The sequence below is a fragment of the Bubalus bubalis genome, chromosome 20 (genome assembly GCF_019923935.1).
Source record: "Bubalus bubalis isolate 160015118507 breed Murrah chromosome 20, NDDB_SH_1, whole genome shotgun sequence".
Lineage (NCBI taxonomy): Eukaryota > Metazoa > Chordata > Mammalia > Artiodactyla > Bovidae > Bubalus > Bubalus bubalis.
This window is the reverse complement of record NC_059176.1, coordinates 66,780,782-66,798,993: the sequence shown is the minus strand read 5'-3', so window position 1 is coordinate 66,798,993 and position 18,212 is coordinate 66,780,782. Positions and strand designations below refer to the sequence as shown.

At 42.2% G+C, this 18,212-nt stretch overlaps 1 long non-coding RNA gene across 1 annotated transcript; it reads left to right on the top strand.

Moving 5' to 3' along the window:
• Positions 1-1,819: 1,819 nt before the first annotated feature.
• Positions 1,820-17,472, top strand: LOC112580923. The gene is made up of 2 exons (XR_006547070.1): positions 1,820-1,956; positions 17,064-17,472. It is a non-coding gene; the product is annotated as an uncharacterized LOC112580923 (long non-coding RNA).
• The last annotated feature ends 740 nt before the right edge of the window (positions 17,473-18,212 follow it).

The following is an 18,212-nucleotide window of genomic DNA, read 5'->3' as shown; positions in this document are numbered from 1 at the left end:
GGTAATCTAGGATCATGCCAGCAAGACATTCAGAGGGCATTTGGGGGAGTGCCTTTCCTAGCCAGGGGCAGCAGTGACCACTCCTTACTCCTGAAGAACCTAAACCCATGTTTCAGATGCAACTGAAAGTAAACAGGCCACTAAAGCAATATGTTTTTTGGTATTGCACTTTCCCCTCCTTTTCATCTAAGGAAACAAGCACAGTGTCAGGTGGTTCCTGCATCCCAGAGACTTGCTCTGGCACCATAGAAGCCTAGAGAAGTCCCCAATAAGCTCTTCCCACCTGGGGCAAAGAAAACATAATCTAAGATGTGGGCCTCAAAGGAAGATTAGAACTAATATCAGAACTGAGCTCATCAGTCTAAGCATTGACCATAATGTTACCAAACTCAGCTCTGGCTGCTCCTGCTCAAAAATCAATACTTGAGAGGCAAGTGTTGGTAAAAATGGATAATGTTTCATTTAATCAGAAAGTCTATATATGGAATTTAGAAAGATGGTAACAATAACCCTGTATACGAGACAGCAAAAGAGACACTGATGTATAGAACAGTCTTTTGGACTCTGTGGGAGAGGGAGAGGGTGGGATGATTTGGGAGAATGGCATTGAAACATGTATAATATCATATATGAAATGAGTCGCCAGTCCAGGTTCGATGCATGATACTGGATGCTTGGGGCTGTGCACTGGGACGACCCAGAGGGATGGTACAGGGAGGGAGGAGGGAGAAGGGTTCAGGATGGGGAACACATGTATACCTGTGGTGGATTCATGTTGATATATGGCAAAACCAATACAATATTGTAAAGTTAAAAAAAAAAAAAAAAAAAAGCCCGCAATCTTGGGAGAAGGCAGATACAGTGTCTCCAAACACCAACTTGGAAGATTCTGCTGAGCCATGAAAGTTTTCAAATGAAAAGGGAAGTGATCTCAGTTAATCACTGAAATGGGGATCAGAGTCATCACCATCCCACAGTGTGTGCAGGCTTGTTGACTTCTTGTGATCTTTCTTTAGATGCTATCCTGTTCACACAGTTTGTTGACACAGTTTGTTTGTGAGATTACTGAAGGGGAAGCTACAGAAGCGATCTGGTCATCTGTTAATTACTTATTCTTCATTTCCATTTATTTGATCTATGGAAAGATACAGCAGGTTAAGCAAGGTATTCTGTGATCAAAATATTTAAAAGGTGTGCTTCTGCTGGAGATAAGTAGAACATGGGGTGCCTGGTTTAAGGTTAGTTACAGTATAGCTCTGCTAAAGAGGAAGAAGCTGCTTACAATAAGGTTCTGGGATATTAAGCTTCACTGGAGTTAACTGGCCTTAAGTAGGCCATGTTCCTCAAAGTATGAACAGGTGTGCATGCAAGCAAGTGTGTATTTGTGTGTGTGTCTGTGTTACATCTACAAAGACTGTCCCTAACTATTCAGGGTGAGCCAAGGAGACTAAAGCTAGAAAGTGGATTTAAGAAATTTTACAGAATAGATTATTATTGCATTATCTACTATTTCTGGATTGACCTGTAGAGAAAATGAAACAAAAATAATATTGCAACCTTGCAAGAAGAATATTTTCTCAGGAGAATTTCAGTCTAATTCTGTAATAACAGCTGGTACAGTGGGAAGTTTTGATTAAATTTGATAAGCATATAAACTGGACTTATGAGCCTGGGCAATTTGCTTCCTCTTAATTAAAAACATCATTCTTGAGCAGTCACACTAACATGTTTTTCTGTTAAGTCAACATATACTACCAGACTTGGGAGAAAGAAGGAATATGCAATCAAATGCTTGCATTTATTTAATCTCTTTAGAAAGCTCAGAGATGGCAATGGCTGTGAGTGGGCAAATTGTAAGCACTGAAGATCTCCTGTGTAATCGCACTGCAGATGACAGAGGAATGGAATCACTGAGATTCAGTTCCCCTGAGGAAGAACAGCCTTAAAATCTGAAAGGTAAGGGCACCAAAACCACAAAAAGCACTCACTGATGGACACCCTTGGAAACTTCACTGCAGGAGTGGACAGAGTAAAAGAGAAGCCCATCCCTGGGAAGGGCAGGGATATGTGTGAAGCGAAGATAGTGTCACATGTGGAGATGGGACAGGAGCTCGTGGGAAGTCCACACATCCACACTCAGGTCACAGAAGCTGTAATGGTGCACTGATAACAATCACCACAACGAGCTTCTAACCCCGCCCAACTCCTGAGACAGACACAAAACCCGTAGACCTTGCAGAAGACAAGACCTGCTAAGTTTATAGGTTTTGTGTTTGTGTTAGGAATTGGGCAGGGTTAGAAGTTTGCTGTTGTGGTGGTTCTTATAATAATATGTGCACACATACAAAACATCAGCCTTCAGTAAAAAATTACAAAGCATGCATACTGTTTATGGGAATGCAAGTCGGGGCAGCCACTATGAAAAGCAGTATGGAAGTTCCTCAAAACTTAAAAATAGAACTACCATATAATCCAGCAACCCCAGTTCTGGGTATTTATCCAAAGGAATTGAAATCAGAATCTCAAAGAGATACTAGCACTTGTGTATTCATTGCAGCTCTATTCACAATAGCCAAGATATGGAAATAACCCAAATGTCCATCAACAAAATCAGTGAATGAAGAAAACGTAATATATACATGAAATGGAATATTCTTCCACCCTAAAACAATAAGGTAATACAACAGGCAACAGCATGGAAGAACCTTGAGGGCATTACGCTGAGTGAGATGAATCTATCATGGAAAGATAGATATAGCATGGTTCCACGTGTATGGGGGAACTGAAATACTGGAATTCACAGAGTCAAAGAGTAGACAGTGATTGCAAGAGGCTGAAAAGAGGGGGAAAGCAGACTTACTAATCAAAGGGCATGAAGTGTCAGTCAAGGAAGAAGATGAGTGAGCTCTAGAGATCTGTGTACAGCCCTGTAACTAGAGTCAACAATAATATCTTATACACTTAACATTTTAAAAAGTAGATCTCATGTCACGTGTTCTTTCCAAAATTAAAATTAAAATAAATAACACTGAGAGAAAGAATAATTCAAACCAAAACTAAGATGGAAAAGAGAAAAAGGAAAAAAAAAGTCTTAGATTTTAATGTTGTTTTATATAATCTTTAAATTCTGGGTTTATTTATATGTAAAAATGGGAGTCTTTTGGATGGTAGCTTGAATATAATAAACATATTTTAACTAAACAAATGTTCTTTATTCTTCACTTTGGATTAACATGTATAATCATTCTAGTTAATGCAAATATATATTCACATTCAGAAATTTAAATTCGCATATAACATTCTTGAAACTTTACTAAAGGATATGTCATTACTGCAGTAAAAGTGAGCGTATTTACACATAGTGCTGTACCCCAAACTGTTTGTTTACATTTTTAAATAGTTTAAGCTAGTTCTAATTTAAAATCTCTTCCTTGATTTTGCTCTGTATGTATTTTATACTCATTTAAAGTAGCAGATTCAGAGAAAATTTTTAGGTGATACCGCTGCTGCTGCCAAGTCGCTTCAGTCCTGTCTGACTCTGTGCGACCCCAGAGACGGCAGCCCATGAGGCTCCCCCGTCCCTGGGATTCTCCAGGCAAGAGTACTGGAGTGGGTTGCCATTTCCTTCTCCAATGCATGAAAGTGAAAAGTGAAAGAGAACTCTCTGAGTCTTGTCCAACTCTTAGTGACCCCACGGACTCTAAGAGAAATAGCCCACGAGGCTCCTCCGTCCATGGGACTCTCCAGGCAAGAATGCTGGAGTGGGGTGCCATTGCCTTCTCCGTTTAGGTGATACTAGCTCTAATAAAACAGAGAGTCTTCATTTAAACTGTGAAACAGTTAATGTTATAAGTTGCCACAGTGTGGAGATTCAGTTTGAGTTATTTAGTCGCTCTTTCTCAATTGTCTTGGTCCTACAAACAGTAAGTAAGAAGGTGAAGACAGGAATTTTCTAAAGGTAAACATGTTACTACTTCATAATTTCCCAGAACATTTAGCTCCACAGGATGTAAAGGCCCTGATGAGCACTAGATATTGCACAGGGGAGGAGTAGGACTCTGTGCTTCATTCAATTCTAAGTTCAGATCTTCTCAGAGCCTTTCAATGTCAGTTTTGATTCTTTTAGAGTGGGCACTCAGTGTTCCTCAAATTAAAAAAAAAATGTGTTTCTTTATGGAACCCTTTATAAGGACACTGTGTGTGCCTAACAATTCATGGACCAAATTAGATCTACCCCCTCTTAGGGCACAAGTGTCTGAAGGCAGAGGACCAGGGGCATTACAGGAGGGAGGATCAGGTGACAGGGCACCTCAGGGTAACTGCAGGCATGAAGCTCGGAGGTCAGCAGAATGCTTGCTATCTCAGAGCCCAATGGAGAGGGCTTAACTGCAAGGCAGGGTCCATGAAAATAGATAACCCATAGCGAATTCTGTGAGCTGAAGCAGACAAATCCATGGTCAGTTCTGAAGAGGAGAACCAGAAAAGGGCATTTTACCTTATTTTCTAAAAAGCTAAGAGTGCAAAGCCCCAGCCATAATGTGACTCACAGGCACTCCTGGCTCTGATACTAGCTGCAGAAGCACAGTGTCAGGAGGGTTCACATGCCATCAGCACCATCAAAGTGAGTGCTAGGAATCCTGATCCAGGTGTTTTATAGCTCTGTGTTTCAAACTCTGCCAAACAGACAGATTATGTCAGAAATCTCATTCTAGAGCAAATTCTGGAAAACGCAATGGCACCCCACTCCAGTACTCTTGCCTGGAAAATCCCATGGATGGAGGAGCCTGGTGGGCTACAGTCCATGGGGTCGCGAAGAGTCGGACACGACTGAGCGACTTCACTTTCACTTTTCACTTTTCACTTTCATGCTTTGGAGAAGGAAATGGCAACCCACTCCAGTGTTCTTGCCTGGAGAATCCCAGGGACGGGGGAGCCTGGTGGGCTGCCGCCTATGGGGTCACACAGAGTCGGACACAACTGAAGCGACTTAGCAGCAGCAGCAGCAGCAGAGCAAATTCTGATCCAGCAGATCTGGGTGGTGTCTGAGATTCTGCATTTCTAGTAGGCTCCCAGGTGATCCCAGTTCTGCTGGTCTGTGGACCACACTTTGAAGAGCCAGGTTTTAGAACTTCTTAAAGAACCTTCCAGGGCTTCCCTGGTGGCACAGTGGTAAAGAAGCCACCTGCAATGGAGGAGACCTGGGTTCAATCCCTGGGTTGGGAAGATGCTCTGAAGAAAGGGATGGAAACCCACTCCAGTATTCTTCCCTGTATTATCCCATAGACAGAGGAGCCTAGTGACTACAGTCCATGGGGTCACAAAGAGACAGACAGGACTTAGCAACTGAACAACAACAAAAAACCCTCCAATCCCAAAATATTCACAGTTAGCTTCTGTATGCTGCTGCTGCTAAGTCGCTTCAGTCGTATCTGACTCTGTGCAATCCCATAGTCAGCAGCCCACCAGGCTCCCCCATCCCTGGGATTCTCCAGGCAAGAATACTGGAGTGGGGTGCCATTTCCTTCTCCAAGCTTATATCTAGGAAGGGTCTATACCCATCTTTGATACTAGACTTCTTGGTCTTGGTTATTCTTTCAAACATCAATTTAGCCTTTAGATAGGTAAACCCAGTGTCAAATCTCAGTCTTCCTCTTGGCTGATAAGCAGCATTCTCCCTAGTGATGGAACTTCTTCTAGAAGTGTGTATCCTTTGACTTGGCTTCCAGGACACCCAGTTTTCTGGGTGGGCCCCAGTTTTCTTCTTCTATGATTACAAGGAGAGATGAGAAAGTCTTCTTAAGTGAACAATTCAAGAAATAGAGGAAAACAATAGGATGGGAAAGACTAGAGATCTCTTCAAGAAAATTAGAGATACTAAGGGAACATTTCATGCAAAGATGGGCACAATAAAGTATAGAAACTATGGCTCTAACAGAAGCAGGTGATATTAAGAGGTGGCAAGAATATACAGAAGAACTGTACAAAAATCACAATGGTGTAGTCACTCACCTAGAGCTAGACATCCTGGAGTATGAAGTCAAGTGGGTCTTAGGAAGTATTACTAGGAACAAAGCTAGTGAAAGTGATGAACTTCCAGCTGAGCTATTTCAAACCCTAAAAGATGATGCTTTTAAAGTGCTGCACTCAGTATGTCAGTTAATTTGGAAAACTCAGCAGTGGCCGCAGGATTGGAAAAGGTCAATCCAAAGAAGGGCAATGCCAGATAATGTTCAAACTACCACACAATTGTGCTCAATTCACATTCTACCAAGGTAATGCTCAAAATCCTTCAAGATAGTCTTCAACAGTCCATGAACTGAGAAATTCCAGATGTACAAGCTGGATTTAGAAAAGGCAGAGGAACCAGGTTTCAAATTGCCAACATCTGCTGGATCATAGAAAAAGGAAGGGAATTCCAGAAAAACATCTGTCTGCTTCACTGGCTACACTAAAGCCTTTGACTGTGTGGATCACAATGAACTGTGGGAAAATTCTTAAAGAGCTGAGAATAACAGACCACCTGACCTGTCACCTGAGAAACCTGCATGCAGGACAAAAGGCAACCTTACATGGAACAACAGACTGGTCCAAAATTGGAAAAGGAGTATGTCAAAGATATATATTGTCACTCTATTTGTTTAATGCCTATGTAGAGTACATCATGTGAAATGCTGGGCTGGATGAATCACAAGTTGGAATCAAGATTGCTGGGAGAAATATCAATAACCTCAGATATACAGATGACACCACCCTTATGGCAGAAACTGAAGAGGAACTAAAGAGCCTCTTGATAAAGGTGAAAAAGAAGAGTGAAAATGCTGGCTTAAAATTCAGCTTTCAAAAAACTAAGATCATGGCATCTGGCCCCATCACTTCACTGCATATAGACCAAGTGAAAATGGAAACAGTGAGAGACTTTGTTTTCTTGGGCTCCAAAATCACTGTGGACGCTGACTGCAGCCATGAAATTAAAAGATGCTTGCTCCTTGGAAGGAATGCTATTACAAACTAGACAGTGTATTAAAAAGCAGAAACATAACTTTGCTGGAGAAAAGTCTGTATAGTTAAAATTGTGGTTTTTCTAATAATCACATATGGATGTGAAAGTTGGACTAAAAAAAAGGCTGAATGATGAAGAACTGATGCTTTCAAACTGTTAGAGAAGTTAGGTGTTAGAGAAGACTCTTGAGAGTCCCGTGGACAGAAAGGAGATCAAACCAGTCAATCCTAAAGGAAATCAACCCTGAATATTGGAAGGCCTGACGCTGAAACTGAAGCTCCAATACTTTGGCCATCTGATAGGAAGAACCAAAGTATCTGGAAAAGTATCATTGGTAAAGTATCTGATGCTGGGAAAGATTGAAGGCAGCAGGAGAAGGTGGCGACAGAGGATGAGATGGTTGGATGGCATCATCAACCCAATGGACATGAGTTTGAGCAAACTCTGGGAGATAGTGAAGGACAGGGAAGCCTGGCGTGCTGCAGTCCATGAGGTCACAAAGAGTTGGACACAACCAAGCGACTGAACAACAATAGTGGTTACTACCCACATCTGCAGTCTCTCAAGTCTGAAACGCCTCCAAGCTTGGTACTCGGCCTTACTGTGTCTTTCTGCTGATCTCATCCAGTCTCATGGCTTTAGACAGCATCTATACCCCTTGACCACTTTCGCCCTCCAACATGCGTCTTCAGCTGGGGTCTCGGCCGTGAAGCACAGTCGTGTCTTCAAGCGCCACACGTGGATGTCTAATACACACCTCAGCTTGTTCTTTTTCAGAAACTGGCTCTATCCACACCCTTTCATCTCAGTTAATGGAAGCTGTTAGGCTGAAAACCTTAGAAGCAGTCTTGGTCTTTCTACTTTCCATCACACCCCACCTCGCATCCTTGGGCCAATCCTGTGGCCTCTGCCTTGCAAACATACTCCGCCATCCCTGGCCATCCTCAAGCCAGCTCCATCTCCCCTCCACCCGCAACCAGCGTCTTGCCCTCCTATGTAGCCTTTCCATTTGTTTCTGCCTCCCTGCCGTTAATCTGCCACACAGTAGCCAGTGCCGTGTTGTTAACAAATAAGACAAGTGACACCATCTCTCTGCTCAAAACTGTCTCCCCTTATTACTCAGGGTCAGTGTTCTCATGGGGGCTTTCAAGGACTTAGAAGACCTGTCCTCCCCTCTGCCTCCCCCACTGTTCTCCTCTCCCTGCCTCACTGTTCTTGAGCTCAGAGGTGAGTGTCCACTGGGCCTTCGCACTTGCTGTGCCTACAAGCTGGAAACATCTCTCCCCAATATGCACAGGGACAGCTCCATTACCATTTTCTAGTCTTTCCTTAGATATCAGCTTTTCAAAGAGGCTTTTCCCAACCCTCCTCCTTAAAATTTATCCCCAGTGTGTGCTCCCTGGCTCCCTTTTCTATGGCACGTTCTCTCATCCCTCATTTCATATCTAACATACTATACATTTGACTTATTTTTATGTTTGCTATCAGGCTCGCATCAGCCCCACCACTAGAATGGGGCCGCCACGACGGAGGAGCTTTGGAATGCTTTGTTCACAGCACCTAGAATTGTCCTGCACACCTAGTTCTCAGTAGAAATTCAAAACATTTTCTTTAAACAAATCAATGCCTTAGAGAACAAAGTGGCATGAGTGATACAGTTTTATTCAGTGAATTCTAGGTGAGAATCTGTAAAGATCTACAATGAGGGTGGCACAGTGTAACTGGTGTAATGTAAACCACCAGCTTAGGGCACAGTTGTTGCCATCTCACCCTCACCTCCTCTTTCTCATCTTATTTTTCTACCAAATCCTCTGCCATCCACCAGCTCTATCAGTAGGAAGGTCAGTGTTTCCCTTCTGAAGCTCTCCCTTTCTTCCCATCTACATCACCAGGAGCTAAAGGTCTCTCTGAAAACAAAACAAATTTAGCTTCATCCAAAAACCTGCTGAGAGAGAACTGGCCTCACACAAGACCCATCACAGCTGCTCTCACCTCCCACTACTTAACACTATCATTATGAAACCCTATTTTAAGGCTTTTTGACAGATAACAATTGTCTGCTGCTTCTGAATTGTCGTTTTCTGTCTTCATTCCAACAGGAACCTCTATAGTGATCTCCATTAGGTATGCTTATGACCTGGTAGTTAAAAACTTCAACAATGTTCTTGGAAGTTTAAATGTTCCACTGGGGTTTCAGCCTGAAGCGCTCTGACACTGAGCTAAGTCCTTAGCCTCAAAGAAACGACAGGTTCTTAGGCTTCTTCTACTCCTGTATTCCACTAAGGTAACTGAATTTCAGAGCATTTATTTTGCTTTCTGTCATCGAGCTCTGGAACACAGAACCCTAGTCTACCTTGATAGTATCCTAATCTTTGGAGAAATAATGTAAAGTAACATACAACCATTTTTACCCAAAGACTGGCCTTCTTATGCAATTCACAGACTGCTGCTGCTGCTGCTAAGTCGCGTCAGTGGTGTCTGACTCTGTGCGACTCCATAGACGGCAGCCCACCAGGCTTCCCCATCCCTGGGATTCTCCAGGCAAGAACACTGGAGTGGGTTGCCATTTCCTTCTCCAATGCATGAAAGTGAAAAGTAAAAGTGAAGTCGCTCAGTTGCGTCTGACTCTTAGCGACCCCATGGACTGCAGCCTACCAGGCTCCTCCATCCATGGGATTTTCCAGGCAAGACTACTGGAGTGGGTCCCCAGTGCCTTCTCCGAATTCACACACTATCTTTGATCAATTGTACATCAGGATGGAGACAACTTTAAGTCTCAAAAGCAGACACAGTTCTGGTTGTCATGCTAAGTGTGGGCGTATTCGCACCCTCATTCACAGCCCTTCCTGTGATTCGTTCACCATACAGCAGATCACTTGTCAATATTTAAATTATATGACATTGTCAGCATTTTTGGAAGCATTTAAGATAACCGAAACATTATTAAATAAGATTTTTAATTTTATTCTAAAGAATATAATTTGGTTTACGTTTTAAGAAAATAGCACTGGCTTTGGAAAAAACATGTTTTGGAAGAGCTGGGGTAAAAGGGCCAGCAGCACAAATAGGTATTACAAGAGCTTGGGTGAGGTTGGCAGTAATGGACACAGAAAGAAGCAAAAAGAATCAAAATATGCTTTGGAGATTAACAGGAATGAGCTGGATGTGATGGAGGGGAGGTATAAAGTATGAAGCATGACATCCTGATTCTTCTGTGAACAACTGCCTGGGTGGCATTTCTCTCTTTTCTCCACCTTTCTATATGTGAAGTGAAGTGAAGTTGCTCAGTTGTGTCCGACTCTGCGACCCCATGGACTGTAGCCTACCAGGCTCTGGGTCCATGGGATTTTCCAGGCAAGAATACTGGAGTGGGCTGCCATTTTCTTCTCCAGGGGATCTTCCCAACTCAGGGATTGAACCCGAGTCTCCTGCATTGCAGACAGGTGCTTTACCATCTGAGCCACTAGGGAAGAACTATTCTATATGTATAGTTACCTATATCTATATCTACCTATCTATCCTCTATCTATGATCTATCTATATCTATCTGTGTAATATATGTATTTTGTAAAAGATTTTGTTTAGAAAGTCATATTTGGTTGTGAAAATAATCACACCTTCATTTTGAAGGTCTTTATGCTGAGAATTCTGTGAGACATTCAAGAGGAAGTGTCACAGAGCAGTTGGGTGTGCATGTCTGGCACTCAGGAAGAAGATCTGAGCTAAAGAAATGTTTGTGAGTTTTTGGCACTGAGGAGGTGTCTTAGTCTAAGCAAAAATTATTAAGCAAGGGAAAAAGAAAGGCTCAAAATACGGGCCCAAGAAACTCTAATATGTGGAACAGGATACACAGAAGGCGTAATTAAGAAAACCACTGCCATCTCCATCAAGATGAGCTTTGGGGTGAATTTCAGGGTTTCAGGAGAATTTGAAAGAAGTTCTTGAGTTTAAGGAAACTGTCAGAAAGAACATTTACATCCCTCACTTCTTAAATTACAGTCCATGTCACTTCAGTGCTTGCTTGAAATGCAAACTCAGAGTGCCTAGACCTTCTGTATCAAACTCTGGATTTTAATGTGAAGCTCTTGCAATTTGTGAGACGTTAATGCTGTCGTGCACATCCCTGTTTCTCAACGTTGGCTGCACATTACATTCACCAGGGGATATTCTAAAACTACAAATATCTAAGTCACAACCTGAAGAGATTAATCAGAATCTCTGTGGGAGTGGGTTGCGGGGATGTGAGACTCAGATATCACTGATTTTTGAAGGGATACCAGATGAATCCAATATGCAGTCAGGCTTGAGAACAACTGGTATAAATACAAGCAATATTAATGGAAGTGTGTGAGATAGCACCTTTAGAGGAAATACATTTATCCTACAACTTTCAGGTGCAAGAAACAATCCACCGCTTTGTTCAGAGAGCTCTCACTCCACTGCAGCCCACTTGAGTTGGTAGGAAATTGAGTCGTCCCCATCCTGCCTGGGAGCTTCACTATCTCTATATGTGTGTCTGTATCATTTGTACTAGCTCAAAAAAGCATATCCTGTATGACTCCAATTTTATTAGGTCCTAGAACCAAACTTAGAGCCTAAAATAATCTATGATGACAAAAATCAGAAAGTAGTTTTTGCAGGTGTGTGTGGATAGGGGGAGTTGACTGAATTTACAAAGACAAGTTCTGGGATATTGGAAATATTTTATATCTTCACAGAATGGAATATTTAGTATGTATAATTTACTGTATGTAAACTATGCTGTTGTTTTAGTCACTAAGTCATGTCTGACCTCAAAAAATATATATAACTATAGGAAAAAAATGCTGGAGCAACTGCACAACTAAATGGAGGGTATAATAAACCAGGATACATTTCACAGGAACCTAAGAACTTAAAGAAAATAAAACCATAAAATGTCTAATAGAAAACATAGCAAAATCCATTGCAACTTTAGAACAGAGAAGGCCCTTCCAAGGCTTATTCAAATCCACAAGTCCAAAAAAAAAAAAAAAAAAGTCATATATTTGGTTGACCTTTTTTCTCTGCTTAGAATTCCAGATTGTTCTTTATTATTCCAGAATGCTTAGATTGCTTTAAGATCTAACAGATTGTGAATTATAAACATGTTGTTATACTGAAAGGTGACCGGAAGTGGTTCAGATGATGGCTTTGGGCAAATGTGTGTGTGTGGTGGGGAGGAAGGGAGGGGGGAAGAGCGGGGGGGGGGGTGGGCGGTTAGTGTTGGGGGTAGTGCTAAAGATAAAAGGCTGGAAATGAGCTGCTCAATAATTCTCATGAATTGGAAACTTGATACATCTCAGGAGGCGTGGTCAAGTGCAAAATCCTAGAGGTAAATACTGCAGAATGAGTAGACAGAACATGGCTAATTCATATTCATGAATTCATATTCATGAATTAGCCATCAGGAAGAAATACATGACAACTCTTATAACTGAATCATAAGTTTGGCTCTGAGCTCCCAGGTGGCCAAATCATAAAGGGAGACACTCAACTTTTTAAATTCTCATTTCCATAAAGACTAAATATATCATCTCCAAGGGAAGGAAAGCTCTAAATGGAGTCTCTTACATGAAGCATTTTTCATATCTGTTTTATATCTCTATTCTTGACTCCATCTGTTTATCTGCCTTTTGAATAAGAGGGATATGATTATAGATTTTTGTTGTTTTAATTTGTTTTAAACATGAGAATATATTCTAAAATTTTAAACTCACATGTAATATAACAAGTTGTCAACATTCAGAGATTTTCACATATATTTGTTACAAGATTGACTAACAGAATTTTTATCTCAGTAACCAGAAAACACACATGTTATTTTTAATTTATTTTGTTTTGACTTTTTCATTACAATGCTTCTTGCCTTTCTGTTTCCTCTTTTCCTATTTTAATGATATTGGCAGTATGAACTAATTCAGTCTCCTGAAAATTGGTTAGCAGGGTGATGTAAACAGTAGGTCTATTTCCTACTTTTAAAAAGCAGACTTGACCTGGATGGCAATCTTTTTGGCATCTGCTTTCATTCTTTCCAGTTCAACTGCAAGCTTCATAAAATGTTAAATATTTTAGTTATTTTGGTTTAGATTTCTTCTAGTTTGGTACAGAATTTTAACTTAATTCATAATCAGCTGTTTAACTATAGCCATTTAACTGGCAAATGGCAAATAGTCATTTCACTCCAGATTTCTCCTTTTGCCTTTGCATTTAAGATAACTCAGCCCTTGACCAGAATCAGGTTATCTTCCCATTTCCTCCTATCCCAACTTTGTTTTCCCCCAAGGACACTTGTTATAAATAGTGATTCATTAAAGACAGTGGTCACCTGCTCTGCCTGGCACATCATTCACAAGTTTGCAAACTACTCTCACCTCAGTTCAGTTCAGTTCAGTCGCTCAGTTGTGTCCGGCTCTTTGTGACCCCATGGATTGCAGTAAGCCAGGCCTCCCTGTCCAACACCAACTCAAACCACCCTCACCTGAGTATCCCCAAATGTCACTGTGAGAGCCTTCCATGTCTGTTCGTGATTCTAAACTATGTCTTTGTCTTTAAAAATGGCAACATTGGTTTTTAAAGGAGTCTAACAATGAGGAAATTCTAACAACAGAATGAACTCATATCCCCATCTTCAGGTCTCTTCCTCCTGGATTAATTTTTCTCCCCAGACCCCCAAAAAGACGCAGCAAGAATAAAATGAAACCGGAATCCTGCTAATACTCATGTAAATGTAAACCTGCTCTACAGATATCTGTGCATTTCTGTAAGACATAATCTAAATGCTGTATACATATACTTTTAGACACAGATAAGATAAATGCTTAACTATACACAATTTTCGAAGAAGGCAATGGCACCCCACTCCAGTACTCTTGCCTGGAAAATCCCATGGATAGAGGAGCCTGGTAGGCTGCAGTCCATGGGGTCTCAAAGAGTCGGACACGACTGAGCGACTTCACTTTCACTTTTCACTTTCATGCTTTGGAGAAGGAAATGGCAACCCACTCCAGTGTTCTTGCCTGGAGAATCCCAGGGACGGGGGAGCCTGGTAGGCTGCCGTCTATGGGGTCGCACAGAGTCGGACACGACTGAAGCGACTTAGCAGCAGCAGCAGCATACACAATTTTGCAAGGGCAAACTCTTGTTTAACTATGAGGAATAATAGCTATCAAGCAAAGAAAATATAAAAGGGAGTTCGAAGGTACACTTATTTCCCCAGGCCCCAGCCAATTAGCTTCTTGCTTCTTGGGATAAGGAATCTAATAGGTTCCTCCAGCCTTCTCTTCCCTGCTCTAGCGCACCTAAAGAAGGTACACACTATGAAATAAAAGTCCTCATTTCTCAGAGAAGTACCGGGGAGGAGGCAGAGTTCCTAAGGAAAGTGGTGAAGACACGTGACAGAGCCAGGTATTGAGTGGGCAGGCTCCTGGGCCCAAGTTGGACAGAGGAAACAGGAAAACAACCGCAGGGCAGGGTCAGATCCTACCAGGAGGGCGTCAGAGATGAGCAGGAGGCTAGGACAGGTGGCAGGGCACGCGTAGGGGCCCTGGCCAGAGAGGAGCCAGGAAATGACCACAGGAGGGAGACTTAGAGTGAAGTTTTCAGAGACTGGGACATGAGATCTTTCACCTTTTTGTTGAATCTGATGCACTTTTACAGGCCAAGTATGAAAACTTACAGGGGGTATTTGTGATTTCTACAGCAAAATACCACAGAGTGGGGGTCGTAAACAACAGATTTTTTCTCACTGTCTGGGGGCTGGAAGTCCAAGATCAAGGTGTCAGCAGGGTTGCTTTCTCCTGAGGCCTCTGTCCTTGGCTTGTATACGATCATCTTCCCGTGTCCTCATGTGGTCTTTCCCCTGTGAGTGTCTGTGTCTTAATCTCCTCCTCCTGTAGGACACCAGGCAAATTGGATAAGGCCTACCCTCATGACCTCATTCTAGCATAGTTACCTCTTTAAAGAGCCTGTCTACAAGTATAGTCACAATCCCAGGTACTAGGGATGAGGGTTTCAACCGGAGAAGGCAATGGCAACCCACTCCAGTGTTCTTGTCTGGAGAATCCCAGGGACGGGGGAGCCTGGTGGGCTGCTGTCAATGGGGTCACACAGAGTCAGACACAACTGAAGCAACTTAGCAGCAGGGTTTCAACACATGGATTATGAGCAGGAATTCTACCTTAACATGGGAAAGGCCCTTAACAATTAGAAATACAGTATAGAATGTCAGGAAAGCCCACAAATTCCACCATGCTTTCTTGAGCCTGCCAGACCCCCATAGGCAGCAATAGAGAAAACCTCATGAAAATGTTCTAGGGAGAGGAGAAGTGGTATGCAGTTCTAATGACCAGGCTGTTTGCATGACAGAAAAAGCAGATACCAACATGCAAAAAGAGGGGTTTTAGCTACCCTGCAAAACTGCCCAGACTTGGCCAAGTTTCTAGACATTGCCTTACTTAAACATCACACCAAATAGCTTTTCTAGACACAACTGCAATTTCTTCTGTTTCTAAGAGGATGCAGAGCTGAATATGATTGGTCAACCCATGAAAACATTTTGCCCAAATTGTCTGCAGCATAGCATGGTGAGCACCCTGATCTGATCCTGTGGGTCCAAGCCACCCCTCCTCATCCACAGAAGCTCTGTTCCCTCACTGCACATGGGACCTGGGGGTGGTGGTCTGTATTCAGTGAAATCTACTTCACTGAGAAAGTTAATGCCTTGCTCATCTAATGATTCTTGGCAGGTATTTGAAGTTTTGGAGATCACATATAAAGATAGTAGGATCTGGCCAAAATTTCTTACTGGAAACATTAAGGTTCATGATGTTAACACACCGTGGGGAGGTGAGGTCCTGCCCAGTAACTGGTGGGCAGGTCACTATTCCGTTCATCTGAGACAGCACATCCATAACAGTTGTTAAAACCTTCAAACCGTTCGCACCAGCTGGCAAAGAGCTAACCACTCCCAGTCCTTGTGCCCCTCCTTTGCTAGTTCCTGTCTGCCTCAGCTGGGCTCCACCCCATCAGCCCCAGGTGGTAGAGAGCACCCCACACAGCAGACCGCATCCAGGGCAAGCTCTAACCTGTGCCACGATCAAAGTTCACTGCAACGGGTGAAGCCAGAGCCCCACAGGCTAGCTCTTGTGAAAATCACTCTTCCCTATAGGCACTTGGTTCAGTGGGTATTGCTTAAGGAAATGGAAGGAAATTGGCAAAAAGGTATACATTTTATTCAACAAAGGATTACAGTTTACCTTCTGGGTGCAACGTGTTACCAGGTAAGTAGGGAAGCGCTAATATGAACGAAACCCGGTCTCTGAACTCAAGGTGCTTACAGTCTTTAGGAACTGCAGTTGCTAAAGCTGGAAGATTTAAGATTTCATAAAATTTATCTTCTTAGATTATTCTAACTATTATCTTCCTACTTAGGTTGATCTATTCAGGCTTATGGACCTGTTTCACCTGTCTATTCTCTGCAAGTGCCTCCTTTTTGCCCCTCCCCTCCTGTCCAAAGAGGCAATGAAAATTAATGGTCTGATGATGGCTTTTTATAATCTGATCAGAGCACACACAGAAGGGGACACAGAGTTCTGTTGGCACCTGCCTTGCCAGGCTTGCAGCAAGCACAACATGCTGCTGTGTAACGTTTAGTTTCAGTCTATCAATCCCTGTAAACACTGGCAAGTCAAGGTCTGTGTGAGCTTGGCCAGTGGTATCCATGACAACAGCACTTACAGCAGGATATTTAGCATGTGGGAAACAAGAAAGATCACCCACTCCTTTTTTTCAAGAGATCATATGATGAATAATTGAATATGTAGCAAATTGAAACACTTATTTTATACTAGCCAATACCACTTTTGCTTTTTAACCTGTATTTGATTATTCAAAAACCAGACAAAACAAAGAAAGGAGAGAGAAAGGAAGGTAGGAAAGAAAAATAGAAGGAAGGAAGGTAGGGAGAAGGAAAGAAAATCAGCTTGGTTTTGGTTTAAAATATTTGCCATGACATTTTCTTTTTCTTTTTTTTTTTTTTTACTAGGCTCTAGGAGATGGGATGGGAAATACCTCTGCAAGCTATGCCTCGCTAGGGAGATGTCCATTCAATGACTTTTTCCTGAAAGAAAATACAATGAAGATGGTCTTGGTGAATTTATGATGACTCCAACCCATAGAAAGCAGTGGAAAATATTAAACATATGAAGTAAATCTCAAGGTATATAGCCTCATGAAGACACATCATTGAATCATTTACTAGGGTTTCTTACATATTCCTGAAACTTACCTGTATTTCTTACCTACCCCTGCTTCTAACATGAACACTTGCTGTGATAAACACTTTGAATTCATGTATAAGAAAGAAGGCAAGAAAGATGAGATAGACAGCAATGTGACTGTGTGCTGTCCAGCAACTTTAACATATTATACCAATTAAACTAATCATCAAATTCTCATGTGTCAGAAATGACTGTATTCTCTCACATCATCCTTTTGTGCATAAAAAGAACAATGAGAGAACTCTGGAATGGTCCAAGCATTTCACACAAAGCTTCACCTAGCTTTTTGCACAGCCTGTGGGTTCTTAGTTCCCCAACCAAGGATCAAACCTGAGCCCCTGCAGCGGGAGCACAGTCTTAACCACTGAACCCCCAGGGAAGTCCTGGTTTAATTAGATTTTACCCTCCGTCAGAAGGCAGACAGAATGAAAACCACAATCACAAAAAGCTAATCAAACTGATCACATGGACCACAGCCTTGTCTAACTCAATTAAACCAAGAGCTATGCCATGTAGGGCCACCCAAGATGGATGGGTCATGGTGAAGATTTCTGACAAAATGTGGTCCACTGGAGAAGGGAATGGCACACCACTTCAGTATTCTTGCCTTGAGAAACCCATAAACAGTATGAAAAGGCAACAAGATATGACACTGAAAGATGAACTCCCCAGGTTGTTGAAAGTGAAAATTGAAAGTATACCCAATATGCTACAGAATATGGGCTGGTTGGATGGCATCACCAACTCAATGGACATGAGTTTGAGCAAGCTCTGGGAGTTGGTGAAGGGCAGGAAACCCTGGCGTGTTACAGTCCATAGGGTTGCAAAGAGTGGGACACAACTGAGCAACTGAACTGAACTACCCTCCTAAGTAATCTTCTTTATAGAGATGCTGCCTCAATCATCAGAAAAAG